This window comes from Anolis sagrei, chromosome 13 (assembly GCF_037176765.1).
Source record: "Anolis sagrei isolate rAnoSag1 chromosome 13, rAnoSag1.mat, whole genome shotgun sequence".
In the NCBI taxonomy this organism is placed as follows: Eukaryota; Metazoa; Chordata; class Lepidosauria; order Squamata; family Dactyloidae; genus Anolis; species Anolis sagrei.
Window position 1 is genome coordinate 16,288,910 of NC_090033.1, and position 19,457 is coordinate 16,308,366.

Sequence of the window (19,457 nt, forward strand, 5' to 3'; positions counted from 1 at the left end):
ATATTTGGCAGCAGCATCTCCCATGTGTCCAGTGGTCAGGCACAATGGGAACTGCACTTAAACATGACAGAGAAGGTGACTCTTTCTCACCCACCAATTGACTGAGGTAGTCTTTGCGATCATTGGTGAATCAAACTGTGAAGCTGCGCATCAAACCTTGAGAGAAGTAAATATTTGGCAGCAACATCTCCCACGTGTCTAGTGGTCAGGCACAATGGGAACTGCACTGAAACATCACAGAGAAGGTGACTCTTTCTCATCCACAGCCTTTACCACCAATTGACTGAGGTAGTCTTTGCGATCATTGGTGAATCAACTGCAAAGCTGCGCATCAAACTCTGCGAAAAATAAAATATTCTAAATATTTGGTAGCAGCATTTCCCATGTGTCCAGTGGTCAGGCACAACGGGAACTGCACTGAAACATCATAGAGAAGGTGACTCTTTCCCATCCACCAACAGACTGAGGTAGTCTTTGCGATCATTGGTGAATCAAACTGTGAAGCTGCGCATCAAACCTTGAGAGATATAAATATTTGGCAGCAGTATCTCCCACGTGTCCAATGGGAACTGCACTGAAACATCATAGAGAATGTGACTTTTTCTCATCTACAGCCTTTGCCACCAATTGACTAAGGTAGTCTTTGTGATAATTGGTGAATTGACTGTAAAGCTGTGCATCAAACCTGGTGAAAAAATATTTTTTTCTAAATATTTGGCAGCAACATCTCCCATGTGTTCAGTGGTCAGACACAATGGGAACTGCACTGAAACATCATAGAGAAGGTGACTCTATCTCATCTACAGCCTTTGCCACCAATTGACTGAGGTAGTCTTTGCGATCATTGGTGAATCCAGAGGCGGCTCGTCCATTACGTGAAGTAAGCGGTTGCAGAACACTTTTTTTTGCCAGGGGTGCAGAGGCACCTCTGTAAATGCCCCTCGACCACCACTTGAGGAGCGCCCCCTCAGTTCACAACAGCCCTAGCAGTCCGGGGGGAGCCTCGGCCTTCTTGCCTCGCTGCCGGGCGATCCTCTTCCCAAAGTGGCCGGGCCCTTGAGCCTCGCCTAGCCCCTCTCGTTCCTTCTCCACCCGGCCACCGGGTGCGCGAGCAGAGCCGGCGCTCAATCGTTCTCTGCGTTCGATCCCTTCCCCATGACCGGCTCCCTTTCCCGATCCCCCAGCGCTCCACCCGCCTCCTCTCCTCTCCCCAATCCGCGGGTGGGCAAAGGGGCGGAGCAACTGCACCTGGCCCACTTCGGGTCCGGAGGCATGTCTGGAGACCCCAGCGTGTGCACCAAAAGTGGCCTCTTCTCTTGACTTTCTCTTCAGCCATTGGGACCAAGAGAGAGAGAGAGAGAGAGAGAGAGAGCCCCTCCAGCTGGAGGTATCTCCCACCTCCGTTCCCCCTTTTGTTTTCGCGCCTACCTTCAGGAAAGGTGGGCATCTTCACCTCTGTCTCTCTCTCTCTCTTTCTCTCTTGGTCCCAATGGCTGAGTAGAAAGTCAGGAGAAGAGGTGATTTGGGTGCACACGGCGGGGTCTTTAGTCACGCCTCCGAACCCAAAGCGGGCCAGGCAAGGGAGCAAGTGCGGCAAGTGTCATTACTCGGATGTATAGTTCACCTACAATCAAAGAGCATTCTGAACTCCAGCAACATCTCCCACGTGTCCAGTGGTCAGGCACAATGGAAACTGCACTGAAACATCATAGAGAAGGTGACTCTTTCTCATCCACAGCCTTATCACCAATTGACTGAGGTAGTCTTTCCGATCATTGCTGAATCAACTGCAAAGCTGCGCATCAAACTCTGCAAAAAATAAAATATTCTAAATATTTGGCAGCAACATTTCCCATGTGTCCAGTGGTCAGGCACAATGGGAACTGCATTGAAACATCATAGAGAAGGTGACTTTCCCATCCACCAATTGACTGAGGTAGTCTTTGCGATCATTGGTGAATCAAACTGTGAAGCTGCGCATCAAAACTTGAGAGATATAAATATCTCATCTACAGCCTTTGCCACCAATTGACTGAGGTAGTCTTTGCGATCATTGGTGAATCAACAGCCTTTGCCACCAATTGACTGAGGTAGACTCAGATCATTGTTGAATCAACTGCGAAGCTGCGCATCAAACCCTACAAAAAAAAATCGAAATGCGAAGCTGCGCATCAAATCTTAAAAGAAATAAAATATTCTAAATATTTGGCAGCAACGTCTCCCACATGTCCAGTGGTCAGGCACAACGGGAACTGCACTGAAACATCATGGAGAAGGTGACTCTTTCTTGTCCACCAATTGACTGAGGTAGTCTTTGCGATCATTGGTGAATCAAACTGTGAAGCTGCGCATCAAACCTTGAGAGATATAAATATTTGGCAGCAGTATCTCCCACGTGTCCAGTGGTCAGGCACAATGGGAACTGCACTGAAACATCATAGAGAAAGTGACTCTTTCCCATCTATAGCCTTTGCCACCAATTGACTGAGGTAGTCTTTGCGATCATTGGTGAATCACCTGCAAAGCTGCGCATCAAACTCTGCAAAAAATAAAATATTCTAAATATTTGGCAGCAACATATCCCACTTGTCCAGTGGTCAGGCACAATGGGAACTGCACTTAAACATCATAAAGAAGGTGACTTTCTCATCCACCAATTGACTGAGATAGTCTTTGCCTCCCAGCAGGCTTTGTTGCATTAAAGATGCTTCGTCATAGTTCCGACTCACTTCCACATCCCTGAAATCAATCATGCAAGGCGAGTCAAAACTATAGGGGACTACAGCCTTGCGGAAACGTGGCGGAAATCCCTTCGAAAGGCAAAAACATCCGATTTTTTCCAAATTACGCCACATCCGAGTGCACAAATCCAACCCTAAATAAATGCATAAATAAATAAATACAGTAACTGCTTTGGGAAACGGTGATCTACGGGCAAAATTGGACAACATGACCTTGCCCAGCGCAGTTGATGGTGGAGGATCATTGCTTCAATGCTGGTGGCCTTGGCTCCTTCTAGAATACTGACATTTGTCCGCCTTTCTTTTTCCCAAGAGATTTATAGGATTTTTCAGAGGCAACTCTGATGGAATAATTCCAGGAGTTATATATATAATTATGTATCTATCTATGTATCTATCTATCTATACGGAGCTTTGCCTCTTCCATCCTCAAAAAAATCGCAGCTGCTCTGTCCCAAACCCGGTGGTTAATACAGGTGAAATTATACCCCCGGGGGCTTCGAACAAGCCTGAAATGCGAGAGAGAGAAAGGGCCGTCGCCGGCTGCCTTTGAAAGCCCCAGCAGCTGGCCACGGAGGCAATTGGGGCCCTCGCGGAATGATGATATGATGCCATCCAAATTGAGAAGCGAGATCCCAACTCGGTATCGATCCAGCAGCAAGGTCATTTGGAGGAAAACAGAGAAGAGCCCAGTTGGGAAGCATGCGGCAATCAACTCTAGCCTGTGTTGGCTTCCAGCCCCTCCGGTGACCCAGTTCTTTGCCAGCTTGCAATGTTATTGAGCCACGGTAACCCCCCCAAAAAAAGATTTATAGTTCACCAAGGGCTCAGAATCTATTAGGACTGGGCGGTTTCATTTCGTAATTTCGTAATTCGATAAAAATTCGTTATTTTTTTATAACGAAGCGATAACGAACCATTCAGGAGCAACTAAAAAACGAAACGAATTTTTAAATTCGTTTTGTAATTGTTTCAAATTCGTTTTGTATTCGTTTCGTTTTTGTTTTGAAATCGTTTCGTTATTATTTCCGCATGTCTGGGGCAAGTTTTATAGTTGTTGTTTGTTTAATCAGTGAAAAAAAATTATAAATATCACACCAACAGTCAACAACAGAGGGAGAGGGAAGCTTCAGAAGTTCCCCCTGTCCCATTTGGAGGTTTTTTAGCGTATTGCGCGGTTGCGTCCACCATTAACGAATCGATTCGTAATTGTTTCGTTATTGTTTCATATTGTTTTGTAATTTATGAAATTTCGTAAATATCGAACTTTTTAAAAGAAAAATTTCAGAATTCTTTTAAAAATCGAAACGCAAAAACCCCCAAAAAACGAATCGATTTTAGAAACAAATTTTTCCCTGGTTGCCCAGCCCTAGAATCTATATATATAAATCTGAAAGGGGCGTCGAACGGGACAGCAAAACTAAAAAAATCCCCAACGAAAATTAACCAAAATTCCCATACACATACCACAACCCACAAGGTACAAACAAATCGAATCAAAATGAAAAACAACACAACACACTCACAAAATGACAAAACAACTGAGCATGCACAATGGCACCCAGCCGCAAGTTCCCTGGCGCGCGCACATGGCCTGCCGGCCAACACTCCCTCTGCTCAAGCCACGCCCCATCCTCCTTCACCTTACCCCTCCCACACCACCTCCAAGCCCGCCCTGTCAAAACCATCCCTCCTCCCCCTCCCTCACTCAATCCTTCCCTCCTCCCACCCGCCTCCGGTAAGACACGCCCCCTCCCTTCTCCGTGGCGGGTCCAATCAAGGAAGAGGAAAAACATCGAATGAAGGAAGGAACCAGAGAAGGAAACATGGAAGCGAAGGAAAAAAGGAAAGAGGTAGAGAAGGAAGAAAACAGAGAAAGAGGAAATGAAGAGGGATGGAAAGAAATGGGTAGAGAAAGAAGGAAGGAGATAAGGAAAGAAAAGGAAGGAAAGAAGAGCGAAGGTAGAAGAGAAAGAAAGAGAAAGAGGGGGGAAGGAAGGACAGACAAAAGGAAGAATGTAAACAAAAACCACAGGAAGGAAGAAAGGAAAGAGGCAGAGAAGGAAGAAAGAGAAAGGGAAGGTAAAGAAAAAAGGAAGAGAAGGAAGGAAGGAGAGAAGGACAGAAAAGGAAGGAAAAAAAGGGGCGAAGGAAGAAGAGAAAGAAAGAGAAAGAGGGGGGAAGGAAGGACAGACAAAAGGAAGAATGGAAACAAAAACCAAAGGAAGGAAGGAAGGAAGGAAAGAGGCAGAGAAGGGAGAAAGAGAAAGGGAAGGAAAAGAAAAATGGAAGAGAAGGAAGGAAGGAGAGAAGGACAGAAAAGGAAGGAAAGAGGTACCGAAGGAAGGAAGAAGAGAAAGTAGAAAGGAAAGAAAAATAAAAGGAAGGAAAGGTAGGAAAGAGGAAAAGAAGGAAGGAGAAAAGGAAAGAAAAAATGAAAGAAGGAAGGAAACATGGAGGGAAGAGGAAGGAAGAAAGGGGGAGGGAATGAAGGAAAGAGAGAAGGATGAAACCAAGGAGCGAAAGAAGGAAAGAAAGAAAGAGGTAGAGGTCTCTTCCAACTCTTTGATTCTATGATTCTATGATTCTATCATAGAATCAAAGATTTGGAAGAGACCTCATGGGCCATCCAGTCCAACCCCATTCTGCCAAGAAGCAGGAATATTGCATTCAAATCACCCCTGAGAGATGGCCATCCAGCCTCTGTTTCAAAGCTTCCAAAGAAGGAGCCTCCACCACACGTCACTCTGGAATGCAGGAGATGTGGACTAGTACTGATAACAGCAGTTTAAACATACATACATACTAGGGCTGGGTAACCACGGAAAAATTTGTTTCTAAACTCGATTCGTTTCCAGGGGACGCTAGCGTTTCCAAATTCTAAATACTTCCGAAATTTTGAGATTTCAAAGTTTCGTTATTTACGAAATTTCATTAATTTCGAATCGATTCGTTAATGGCGGACGCGATTGCGCAGTATGCTAAAAAAACTCCAAATGGGACAGGGGGAACTTCTGTGTTAAAACAAACAACAACTATAAAATTGCACCAGACATGCGAAAATAATTACGAAAAAATTACGAAATAAATCGAAAAAATTGTTTTGAATCCAATTTACTCCTCACACAATTCCTGCATGGCTCAATATCGGATCGTAAGCTAATTTAAATACGAATTAATAACGAATTACGAAATTAACGAACGAAACCGCCCAGCCCTATTGTTTACAACTCAAAATCATTTCGCATTCTGCAATTTGGGCATTTTTTTCTCAACTGTCGCTTATATATGGCTATTAGGCTTGGGTAACAACGGAAAAAATTGTTTCTAAACTCGTTTCCTTTTTTAGGGGGTCCATTGCGTTTCGTTTTTTTAAAGAATTCCGAATTTTTTCTTTAAAAAAATTCGAAATTTACGAAATTTCGTAAATTTCGAATTGATTCATTAATGGCGGACGCGATTGTGCAATATGCTAAAAAAACCTCCAAATGGGACAGGGGGAACTTCTGATGCTTCCCTCTCCCTCTGTTGTTGACTGTTGGTGTGATAAAACAAACAACTATATTATATTATATTATAATAATATTATTATATTATATATTATTATATTATTATTATTATTATTATTATTATATTATTGTATTATATTATATTATATATATTATATTATATATTATTATATTATATTATGTTATATTATTATATTATATTATATTATATTATATTATATTATAATATTATATATTATTATACTATTATTATATTATATTATTGTATATTATATTATTATAATATATTGTATTATATATTATATATTATTATATTATATTACGAAAATAATTACGAAATAATTACACAAATTGGAAAAATTGTTTCGATTCTTAATTACTCCTCACACTATTCCAAAATGGCTCAATATCGGATCGTAAGCTAATTTAAATACGAATTAATAACGAATTACGAAATTAACGAACGAAACCGCCCAAGCCTTATAGCCATGGGTGGCGTGATGTCCTGCATGTCTCAAAATATAAACAAGAGCCCTGTCAAAATGCTTTTTGCTAGTACACAACTTGGATCTTCAACACAGCACATTGCGGGTGCCTTGCTTGATATGTAATCTGCTTGCGATATATATGATAAATTTAAGAAGCTTTCTTTCGTCCACAGTTTGTGTCTGTTATTGCTTCTGAATCTTAAAAAAAGTCAGAACTTCCCTCGTATTTGGCAAAACACCTTTCTGTTCCTTTGGCTTGTAAGGAAAGTGAAGGGCAAAAGAAAAAAAAGAGCAGAACAGAAGTGCGCAGCTTTCACGGTTGGAGGGAAAACCACCTTTTGGCATAAATTCCCCTGGAACAAAGAATGCCGTAGGCTTTTGGCCTGGGACCGTGAACCGAGGCCTAACCTATTCGGAAAGGATTGTGTTTCCATTGGGAGAGCATTCGCCCTCGACGAATTCTCAGAGTCAAAGCTGCGCGCGGAACGGGACGGAGCCTACATGCCGCTTTCATCTCCTACTATTGGCCTCCTCCGCACCCGCCGTGGTATTAGCCACCCAGTGGGACACACAACAAAGCCAGGGGCTTAAGAAGGGAAACAGCAAATTACAAAGACACCAATTAATGGAGGAGTTGGGAAAGAAATCCGGTGGAAATGCCCAGGTACGAGGAGAATGCAAATGCCAGCCCCCCCCCCCCCCCCCGCTGCACCGAAGCATCACAAGTTCAAGTCACATAGTACCCATTAGGCTTGGGCGGTTTCGTTCGTTAATTTCGTAATTCGTTATTGATTCGTATTTAAATTAGCTTACGATCCGATATTGAGCCATGCAGGAGCGACTAAAAATCGAAACGAATTTTTCAATTTATTTCGTAATTGTTTCGTAATTGGTTCGAAATCGTTTCAAAATTGTTTCGAAATTGTTTTGTAATTGTTTTGTAATTATTTCCGCATGTCTGGTGCAAGTTTTATAGTTGTTGTTTATTTTATCAGTGATAAAAAATAAATTATCACACCCACAGTCAACAACAGAGGGAGAAGGAAGCTTCAGAAGTTCCCCCTGTCCCATTTGGAGGGTTTTTTAGCATATTGCGCAATCGCGTCCGCCATTAACGAATCGATTCATAATTTTATGAAATTTCGTATATTTCGAACTTTTTTAAAGGAAAATTTCGGAATTCTTTAAAAAAACAAAACGCAAGGGCCCCCCTAAAAACGAGACGAGTTTAGAACCAAATTTTTCCGTGGTTACCCAAGCCTAGTACCCATCTGAATCCGAGTCCTTGGAGTAACAGACACACCATACTATGGCCATGGCAATGCCCGAAATGATGTCAGAAAGGATCCAAAGAAGAGCGCAGTAACTCCTGATTGGACTACTGTAATGCACTCTACGTGGGGCTGCCCTTGAAAACAGCTCGGAAATTTCAACTGGTACAACGGGCAGCGGCCAGGATGTTAACTGGTGCTCCTTTCAGAGAGAGGTCAACCCTCCTGTTCAAGGAGCTCCACTGGCTGCCGTTTATTTTCCGAGCCCAATTTAAGGTGCAGGTGCTTACCTACAAAGCCCTGAACGGTTTGGGACCAGCCTACCTGCGTGACCGCATCTCCGTCTACGAACCCACGCGTTCATTTCGTTCACCTGGAGAGGCCCTGCTCGTGATCCCGCCTGCGTCGCAAGCGTGTTTGGTGGGGACACGAGACAGGGCCTTTTCCGTGGTGGCCCCCTGACTCTTTTTTTTGCCCTTCACTTTCCTTACAAGCCAAAGGAACAGAAAGGTGTTTTGCCAAATACAAGGGAAGTTCTGTCTTTTTTTAAGATTCAGAAGCAATAACAATGTAGGGGCCTGTCTAAGGCCCTTGAGCCTCGCCTAGCCCCTCTCGTTCCTGCTCCACCCGGCCACCGGGTGCGCGAGCAGAGCTGGCGCTCAATCGTTCTACGCGTTCGATCCCTTCCCCATGACCGGCTCCCTTTCCCGATCCCCCGGTGCTCCACCCGCCTCCTCTCCTCTCCCCAATCCGCAGGTGGGCAAAGGGGCGGAGCCGCCACGCCTGGCCTGCCTTGGGTCTAGAGGCATGTCTGAAGACCCCAGCGTGCGCACCAAAAGTCGCCTCTTCTCCTGACTTTCTCTTTGGCCATTGGGACCGAGAGAGAGAGAGAGAGAGAGAGAGCCCCTCCGGCTGGAGGTATCTCTCACCTCCGCTCCCTCCTTTGTTTTTGCGCCTCCGCTCCCTCCTTTGTTTTCAGGAAAGGTGGGCATCTCCACCTCTCTCTCTCTCTCTCTCTCTCTCGGTCCCAATGGCTGAGGAGAAAGTCAGGAGAAGAGGTGACTTTAGGTGCACACCCCTCCAGACCCAAAGCGGGCCAGGCAAGGGAGCAAGTGCAGCAAGTGTAGTTACTGGAATGTATAGTTCACCTACAATCAAAGAGCATTCTGAACTCCACCATTGATGGAATTGAACCAAATATGGCACACAGAACTCCCACGAAGAACAGAAAATATATATCAATGATTGGTTGGTTGTGGCACACAGAACTCCCACAACAAACACTAAATATATATCAATGATTGGTTGGGGGGGCGCCAAAATACTGTTTGCTTACCTTTGAAAATTACCTAGGGCCGCCTCTGGCTACGGTCTACCATTGTGCATGAAGGACCTATGATATGAATCTGCATCTACACTGTTGAGTTAATGCAGTTTGGTGTCTCCTTAACTACCTTAGCTCAATGCTATGGAGCCCCTCTACTTTCCTTGACATGGCTGTGGTCTACCATTGTACTTGAAGGACCTATGCTATGAATCTGCATCTACACTGTTGAGTTAATGCAGTTTGGTGTCTCCTTAACTGCCATAGCTCAATGCTATGGAGTCCCTCTACTTTCCTTGACATGGCTGCGGTCCGCCATTGTACTTGAAGCACCTATGATATGAATCTGCAGCTACACTGTTGAGTTAATGCAGTTTGGTGTCTCCTCAACTGCCTTAGCTCAATGCTATGAAGTCCCTCTACTTTCCTTGGCATGGCTGTGGTCCACCATTGTACTTGAAGGACATATGATATGAGTCTGTGTCTATGCTATCGAGCTAATGCAGTTTGGTGTCTCCTTAACTGCCTTAGCTCAATGCTATGGAGTCCAAATAGATCCTGATCACATTGGATAGAGACCACCATATCCTCTCCCCAAAATGAGAAGAACGGGTTGTCTCTGACCAACATTTGACCCCATGATGGCCTCCTCCACACCCATGGAGCATCTTGCAGGCTATATAGGATTTCCTTATACGAACTGATCCTGAGGACATACTACTTTGGATAGAGACCACCATATCCTCTCCTTAAAAGGAGAAGAACGGATTATCTCTGACCAACATGTACCCAATGATGGCCTTCTCCACACTCATGGAGCATCTTGCAGGCTATATAGGATTCCCTTATGCGAATGGTACCCAATCACATGCTACTTTGGATAGAGACCACCATATCCTCTCCCCAAAATGAGAAGAACGGGTTGTCTTTGGCCAACATTTCACCCCATGATGGCCTCCTCCACACTTATGGAGCATCTTGCGGGCTATATAGGATTCCCTTATACGAATGGAACCCGATCACATGCTACTTTGGATAGAGACCACCATATTATCTCCCCAAAATGAGAAGAACGGGTTGTATCTGGCCAACATTTCACCCCATGAATGCCTTCCTCCACACTCATGGAGCATCTTGCAGGCTATATAGGATTCCTTTATACAAATGGAACCCGATCACATGCTACTTTGGATAGAGGCCTCCATATACTCTCCTTAAAATGAGAAGAACAGATTGTCTCTGACCTACATTTGACCCCATGATGGCCTTCTCCACACTCATGGAGCATCTTGCAGGCTATATAGGTTCCCCTTATACAAATGGATCTTGATCACATGCTACTTTGGATAGAGACCACCATATCCTCTCCTTAAAAGGAGAAGAACGGATTATCTCTGACCAACATGTACCCAATGATGGCCTTCTCCACACTCATGGAGCATCTTGCAGGCTATATAGGATTCCCTTATGCGAATGGTACCCAATCACATGCTACTTTGGATAGAGACCACCATATCCTCTCCCCAAAATGAGAAGAACGGGTTGTCTTTGGCCAACATTTGACCCCATGATGGCCTTCTCCACACCCATGGAGCACCTTGCAGGGTATTTAGAATTTCCTTATATGAATGGTACCCAATCTCATTTTGGGGAGAGAATATGGTGGTCTCTACTTTGGATAGAGACCACCATATCCTCTCCCCAAAATGAGAAGAACGGATTGTCTCTGGCCAACATTTCACCTATGATGGCCTTCTCCACACCCATGGAGCATCTTGCAGGCTATATAGGATTCCCTTATACGAATGGAACCCGATCACATGCTACTTTGGATAGAGACCACCATATCTTCTTCCCAAAATGAGAAGAACAGATTGTCTCTGACCAACATTTGACTCCATGATGGCCTCCTCCACACCCATGGAGCATCTTGCAGGCTATATAAGATTTCCTTATATGAACTGATCCTGAGGACATACTACTTTGGATAGAGACCACCATATCCTCTCCCCAAAATGAGAAGAACGGGTTGTCTCTGGCCAACATTTGACCCCATGATGGCCTTCTCCACACCCATGGAGCATCTTGCAGGCTATATAGGATTCCCTTATATGAATGGTACCCGATCACATGCTACTTTGGATAGAGACCACCATATCCTCTCCTGAAAATGAGAAGAACAGTTTGTCTCTGGCCAACATTTCACCCCATGATGGCCTTCCTCCACACCCATGGAGCATCTTGCGGGCTATATAGGATTCCCTTATATGATTGGATCTTGATCACATGCTACTTTGGATAGAGACCCCATGATGGCCTCCCTCCACACTCATGGAGCATCTTGCAGGCTATATAGGATTTCCTTATACAAACTGATCCTGAGGACATACTACTTTGGATAGAGACCACCATATCCTCTCCCCAAAATGAGAAGAACGGATTGTCTCTGACCAACATTTGGCCCCATGATGGCCTTCTCCCCAACCCATGGAGCATCTTGCAGCCTATATAGGATTCCCTTATACGAATGGAACCCGATCACATGCTACTTTGGATAGAGACCACCATATTATCTCCCCAAAATGAGAAGAACGGGTTGTATCTGGCCAACATTTCACCCCATGAATGCCTTCCTCCACACTCATGGAGCATCTTGCAGGCTATATAGGATTCCTTTATACAAATGGAACCCGATCACATGCTACTTTGGATAGAGGCCTCCATATACTCTCCTTAAAATGAGAAGAACAGATTGTCTCTGACCTACATTTGACCCCATGATGGCCTTCTCCACACTCATGGAGCATCTTGCAGGCTATATAGGTTCCCCTTATACAAATGGATCTTGATCACATGCTACTTTAGATAGAGACCACCATATTCTCTCCTTAAAATGAGAAGAATGGATTGTCTCTGACCAACATTTGACACCATGATGGCCTTCTCCATACCCATGGAGCATCTTGCAGGCTATATAGGATTCCCTTATATGAATGGAACCCGATCACATGCTACTTTGGATAGAGACCACCATATCCTCTCCTTAAAATGAGAAGAACGGGTTGTCTCTGGCCAACATTTGACCCCATGATGACCTTCCTCCACACCCATGGAGCATCTTGCAGGCTATATAGGATTCCCTTATACAAATGGAAGCCGATCACATGCTACTTTGGATAGAGACCACCATATCCTCTCCCCAAAATGAGAAGAACAGATTGTCTCTGACTGACATTTCACCCCATGATGACCTTCTCCCACACCCATGGAGCATCTCCAGGTGACTCCAGAGGATCCTGGGGCTTGATGTCCCGCTGCCCGTCCTCCTTTCCAAGATGTAAAGATAATGGAGCCACCCAACCGTTGGTGCCCGCAACTAATTCAGTGGAAAGGCCCCCCGCCAAGCTACATGGGCAGGTTTGCCACTAAAAGCCAGGCTTCCTGAGTCAAAGAGGCACAGTCAAAAGTGAAGACCTTGTCCTGCAGTCGCTGCAGCTTTGGTCGCGGAGACCACAAGTGGACGAGAGCCAGGACTCACAAGAAGCAGAAGAATCGGTCCAGGAGATGGGGCAGGTGAGTGAGAGCATCTCAACTTGGCTTTCCTTGCATGAGGGTCGTCTTCTTGGCTTTCAGAGACAGGACGTCACCAAGTAATATCGGATTTACAAATTACTCCGAGTTAAGAACGGGCTTAGAAAACCGAAAGGGAGAGAAATCTTCCCCTCGGAAGGAAGGGAAACCCACTTCTGGAAAATATATTATCATGGGGAAGGAGGAAAGGATCTCCAATGAAGCTTTATCCCCAATCCTTGTTTCCACAAGCCATGTTTTCCTAATTCCCATTCTCATGTAGACAGAAAGTGAGATGAATATATATATTGGCGGGAGTTATACTTCAGAAATGTCCCTGTTCTGACTTACAAACATATTCAACTTAAGAGGAAACCTATGGAACTGATCTTGTTCATAACTTGAGGACTGCCTATACTTACTTCTACTTTGGCACACCACAGATGGAGAGATGTTGAGGATCATGGCATAGAAATATACCATGAGGAAGGCACATGAAGCCAACCTTGACCAGGACCACCTTCCATGTGGAAACCGATGTCCTCTCTATGGGAGAACATGAGGATTAAGAATAGGGTTCCACAGCCACCTACGGACCCACCACCAAGACACTACATGGAGGACCACCATCCTCAGGCTACGAGGGATCGCCTAAGGTACATGCCACGAGGAAGGCACATGAAGCCAACCTTGACCAGGACCACCTTCCACGTGGAAACCGATGTCCTCACTATGTTAGAACATGAGGATTAAGAATAGGGCTCCACAGTCACCTACGGACCCACCACCAAGACACTACACTTGGAGGACCATCATCCTCAGGCTACGAGGGATCGCCTAAGGTACATGCCACGAGGAAGGCACATGAAGCCAACCTTGACCAGGACCACCTTCCACATGGAAACCGATGTCCTCACTATGGGAGAACATAAGGATTAAGAATAGGGTTCCACAGCCACCTACGGACCCACCACCAAGACACTACACTTGGAGGACCACCATCCTCAGACTATGAGGGATCGCCTAAGGTATATGCCACGAGGAAAGCACATGAAGCCAACCTTGACCAGGACCACCTTCCACGTGGAAACCGATGTCCTCACTACAGGAGAACATGCGTATTAAGGAGAGGGTTCCACAGCCACCTACGGACCCACCACCAAGACACTACACTTGGAGGACCACCATCCTCAGACTATGAGGGATCGCCTAAGGTACATGCCACGAGGAAGGCACATGAAGCCAACCTTGACCAGGACCACCTTCCACGTGGAAACCGATGTCCTCACTACAGGAGAACATGCGTATTAAGGAGAGGGTTCCACAGCCACCTACGGACCCACCACCAAGACACTACACTTGGAGGACCACCATCCTCAGACTATGAGGGATCGCCTAAGGTACATGCCACGAGGAAGGCACATGAAGCCAACCTTGACCAGGACCACCTTCCACGTGGAAACCGATGTCCTCACTACAGGAGAACATGCGTATTAAGGAGAGGGTTCCACAGCCACCTACGGACCCACCACCAAGACACTACACTTGGAGGACCACCATCCTCAGACTATGAGGGATCGCCTAAGGTACATGCCACGAGGAAGGCACATGAAGCCAACCTTGACCAGGACCACCTTCCACGTGGAAACCGATGTCCTCACTACAGGAGAACATGCGGATCAAGAATAGGGCTCCACAGCCACCTCGGACCCACCACCAAGACACTACACTTGGAGGGAGATCATCCTCGAGCTATGAGGGATCACCTAAGGTAAGGTGGCACAACAAGTGGTCCTTCTGGCCATTTTGGGAAGTCATTGGATTACACGACGTAACATGATTTTTGTTCCTGGGTTATCAATGTCATTTCCTAATTGGGTCTATCATTAAACTGTACAAACTTTGTTTACTTGGGAGGGACATCCTGCTTAGCTCTAATTTTTCTCTGGACACATTCAAAGTTGTCAACAAACTTTTGTGAGGCTGACCGGACGGTAATTGTTTGGGTCATCCTTTTTTCCCTTCTTGAAGATTGGGACCACATTGGCCCTTCTCCAGTCTGCTGGAACTTCTCCCGTTCTCCAAGAACTCTCAAAGATGATTGCCAATGGTTCCGAAATGACTTCCGCTAGTTCCTTCAGTACTGTTGGGTGTAGTTGATCTGGCCCTGAAAGGGGACTTGAACTCATTTAGAGCGGCCAGGTATTCCTGGACGACTTGTTTCCCAATTTGGGGTTGGATGTCCTCAAATCCCTCATCCACTCCATCTTGCTGAGGTTGAAGATGACCTTCTTTTTGTGAGAAGACCGAGGCAAAGAAGGTATTAAGTAGTTCTGCCTTTTCCCTATCCCCTGTTAGCATTGCCCCATCTTCTCCTCGAAGAGGCCCTATCGCCTCCATGTTCTTCCTTTTTCTACTGACATAAGAAAAGAAGCCCTTTTTATTGTTTTTAATGTCCCTGGCAAGCCTGAGCTGGTTTTGTGCTTTAGCCTTGCAGAACTTTTCCCTACAGGTGTTGGCTATTTGTTTGTATTCTTCTTTGGTGGTTTCTCCCTTTTTCCACTTCTTGTGCATGTCTCTTTTGTGTCTTAGCACAGTTAGAAGTTCTTTGGACATCCATTCTGGCTTCTTTGCACGTGTCCTATTTTTTTCTCTTTGTTGGCACAGTTTGCAATTGTGCCTTGAGTATTTCACTCTTGAGAAATTCCCATCCATCCGTAACTCCCTTGTCTTTTAGTATCTGTGTTCACAGAATGCTGCTCAGTGTTTCCTTCATTTTTCGGAAATCAGCTCTCCTAACGTCCAAAATACAGGTTTGGCTTGTCTTCGTTTTGACCTTCCTTTGTACCTCAAATTGCAGGAGCACATGGTCACTTGCCCCTAAGGATCCGACCACTTCAACTGCATCGATCAGGTCCTCTGCATTTGTTAGGATGAGATCAAGAGTAGCCAACCCCCTTGTTGCCTCTTCTACCTTCTGGACCATGAAATTGTCTGCAAGGCAAGCGAGGAATTTGTTGGACCTTGTACTCTTGGCCGAGTTTGTTTTCCAGCAAATATGGGGATAGTTGAAATCGCCCATGACTACTACATCTCTTCTCTGTGCCTGTTTTGTCATCTGTTGGCAGAAGGCTTCATCAAGTTCTTCCTCCTGGCTTGGAGGTCTGTAGTAGATGCCTACAACAAGATCTTTTTGAATCCCAGTTCCCTTGATTCTTATCCAGATGCTTTCAAGCTGGTTTCCCAGATTGCTCTCTTGCATCTCTTCTGCAGCATAACAGTTTTTGACATATAAGGCTACTCCGCCTCCTCTGCCCTTTGTTTGGTTTCTGTGAAAGAGGTAATAGCCCTTGATGTCTTGTTCTTCCTTGTTCTAATGACATAAGAAAAGAAGCCCTTTTTGTTGTTTTTAATGTCCCTGGCAAGCCTGAGCTCGTTTTGTGCTTTAGCCTTGCGGACCTTTTCCCTACTTGTTTGGAAGTCCCTGCCATTGCCACCAATGGGCTGGATCAAAAACAAATCTTTCAGCTTCCCGGATCAAAATTGGATTTCCACCCTCCTTTATTTGGGGGGTTCCCGAAAAACAAACCAGGGCCCCCACCGAAATACAGAACACCGAAAAGGATCCCAGTTTACTGGAATCACAGAATGCTTTTCCTCTGGATCTTGATAGCTACAAGAACCCCATTTCATATTCAGCTTCACAAAAAATAAATGCGTAAAGTGCCAAAGCGGAGGCATCGGAAGCCGATAGCTAAGCCCAAGCTAAGACAATGTACACATCATTAGAAACCGGCATCCCCCTTTGAGATCGGAACTTTGTTGAATGTTCTTGAATTGTTCTTCGAGGAGCCGGCACAAGGTAAATTTCATTTGTCGGCGGGCCATGGGAACAAATAGACAATGCGTTGCTCGCGTTGGAAAAATTACTTTGGAAAATACCTTTTCCCTCCTGCAATTTTGGTCATTTCCAAAACGGTCGTGCGGGCCGCGGGGAGCGCATTCAGTTTGCCTGGGTTCTGGGGGCAAGTAAATTATATTTGCATGCGCCAAGCTTCTCCCGAGCGCACAGCGAGCATGTCCACCGGCGACAGGAATTGGGGAGATGGAAAAGGTTTAATATATGGGAGATTAGGGAAGTGTTTGACAACTGCTTGCCGTAAGCCGATCAGAGGGAAGGAAACCGGTCGCCACACTGCATTCTGATGAGGTTTCGCGGGAGACAAACGAGAAGGGGAAGCAATGGGGGTCGGGCGTCCCACTCCTTCCCAGCTATGCCTTCCGCCTTCAATGCTTTGTCTGTGGGCTCTCGGTCCCTTCATCTTTTCAACGGCACAGTAGCACCAATGCCGGGAAGTGACTAAGACTCAGTGAAGCCCTCTCACAACCCTATGTACTCTTTTGAAGCAGGATTCATAGTATCATAGAACCGTCTATCCATCCATCACCTATCTATCCTTCCATCCAGCTATCCATCCATCATCTCTTCTATCTATCTATCTATCTATCTATCTATCTATCTATCTATCTATCCATCCATCCATCCATCATCTCTACCATCTATATGTCTATCCATCCATCATATCTTCTATCCATCCATCCATCATTTCTACCATCTGTCTATCCATCAACAATCTCTTCCATCCAGCTACCCATCCATCATCTCTACCATCTATCTGTCTATCCATCCATCGTCTCTTCTATCTATCTATCTATCTATCTATCTATCCATCCATCCATCCATCCATCCATCCATCCATCCATCATCTCTACCATCTATCTATCTATCCATCCAACATATCTTCCATCCATCCTTCCATCATCTTTACCATCTATCTGTCTATCCATCCATCACCTCTTCTATCTATCTATCTATCTATCTATCTATCTATCTATCTATCCGTCCCTCCCTCCCACCCTCCATCCATCCATCCATCCATCCATCATCTCTACCATGTATCTGTCTATCCATCGATCATCTCTACCATCTATCACCTCTTCCATCCATCCTTCCATCCATCAACTCTACTACTCTACTATCTATCTGTCTATCCATCCATCATCTCTACCATCTATATGTCTATCCATCCATCATATCTTCCATCCATCATTTCTACCATCTGTCTATCCATGAATCATCTCTTCTATTCATCCTTCCATCCAGCTACCCATCCATCATCTCTACCATCTATCTATCTATCCATCCATCCATCCAACATCTCTTCCATCCATCCATCCTTCCATCATCTTTACCATCTATTTGTCTATCCATCCATCACCTCTTCCATCCATCATTTCTACCATCTGTCTATCCATGAATCATCTCTTCTATCCATCCTTCCATCCAGTTACCAATCCATCATCTCTACCATCTATCTATCTATCCATCCATCCATCCATCGATCATCTCTACCATCTATCTATCTGTCCATCCAACATCTCTTCCATCCATCCATCCTTCCATCTTTACCTTCTATCTGTCTATCCATCCATCACCTCTTCCATCCATCATTTCTACCATCTGTCTATCCATGAATCATCTCTTCTATCCATCCTTCCATCCAGCTACCCATCCATCATCTCTACCATCTATCTATCTATCTATCTATCTATCTATCTATCTATCTATCCATCCATCCATCCATCCATCCATCAATCATCTCTACCATCTATCTATCTATCCATCCAACATCTCTTCCATTCATCCATCCTTCCATCATCTTTACCATCTATCTGTCTATCCATCCATCACCTCTTCTATCTATCTATCTATCTATTTATCTATCTATCTATCTATCTATCTATCTATCTATCTATCTATCTATCTATCTATATCTATCTATCTATCCATCCATCCATCCATCCATCCATCCATCCATCATCTCTACCATGTATCTGTCTATCCATCGATCATCTCTACCATCTATCACCTCTTCTATCCATCCTTCCATCCATCAACTCTACTATCTATCTGTCTATCCATCCATCATCTCTTCTATCTATCCATCCATCCATCATCTCTACCATCTATCACCTCTTCTATCCATCCATCCATCAACTCTACTATCTATCTGTCTATCCATCCATCATCTCTTCTATCTATCTATCATCCATCCATCCATCATCTCTACCATCTATCACCTCTTCTATCCATCCATCCATCCATCAACTCTACCACCTATCCATCCATCATCTCTTCTATCCATCCATCCATCCATCCATCCATCCATCCATGGATCATAGAAATGTACAATCATTGAATCAAAGAGTTGGAAGAGACCTCCTGGGCCATCCAGTCCAACCCCATTCTGCCAGGAAGCAGGAATATTGCATTCAAAGCACCCCTGACAGATGGCCATCCAGCCTCTGTTTAAAAGCTTCCAAAGAAGGAGCCTCTACCACACTCCGGGGCAGAGAGTTCCACTGCTGAACAGCTCTCACAGTCAGGAAGTTCTTCCTCATGTTCAGATGGAATCTCCTCTCTTGTAGTTTGAAGCCATTGTTCCACATCCTAGTCTCCAAGGAAGCAGAAAACAAGCTTGCTCCCTCCTCCT

The 19,457-nt window shown here is 44.9% G+C and overlaps 1 pseudogene; it reads left to right on the forward strand.

Annotated features, from left to right (window-relative positions):
• The first annotated feature begins 1,155 nt into the window (after window positions 1-1,155).
• Window positions 1,156-19,004, forward strand: LOC137097771 (uncharacterized; annotated as a pseudogene).
• The last annotated feature ends 453 nt before the right edge of the window (window positions 19,005-19,457 follow it).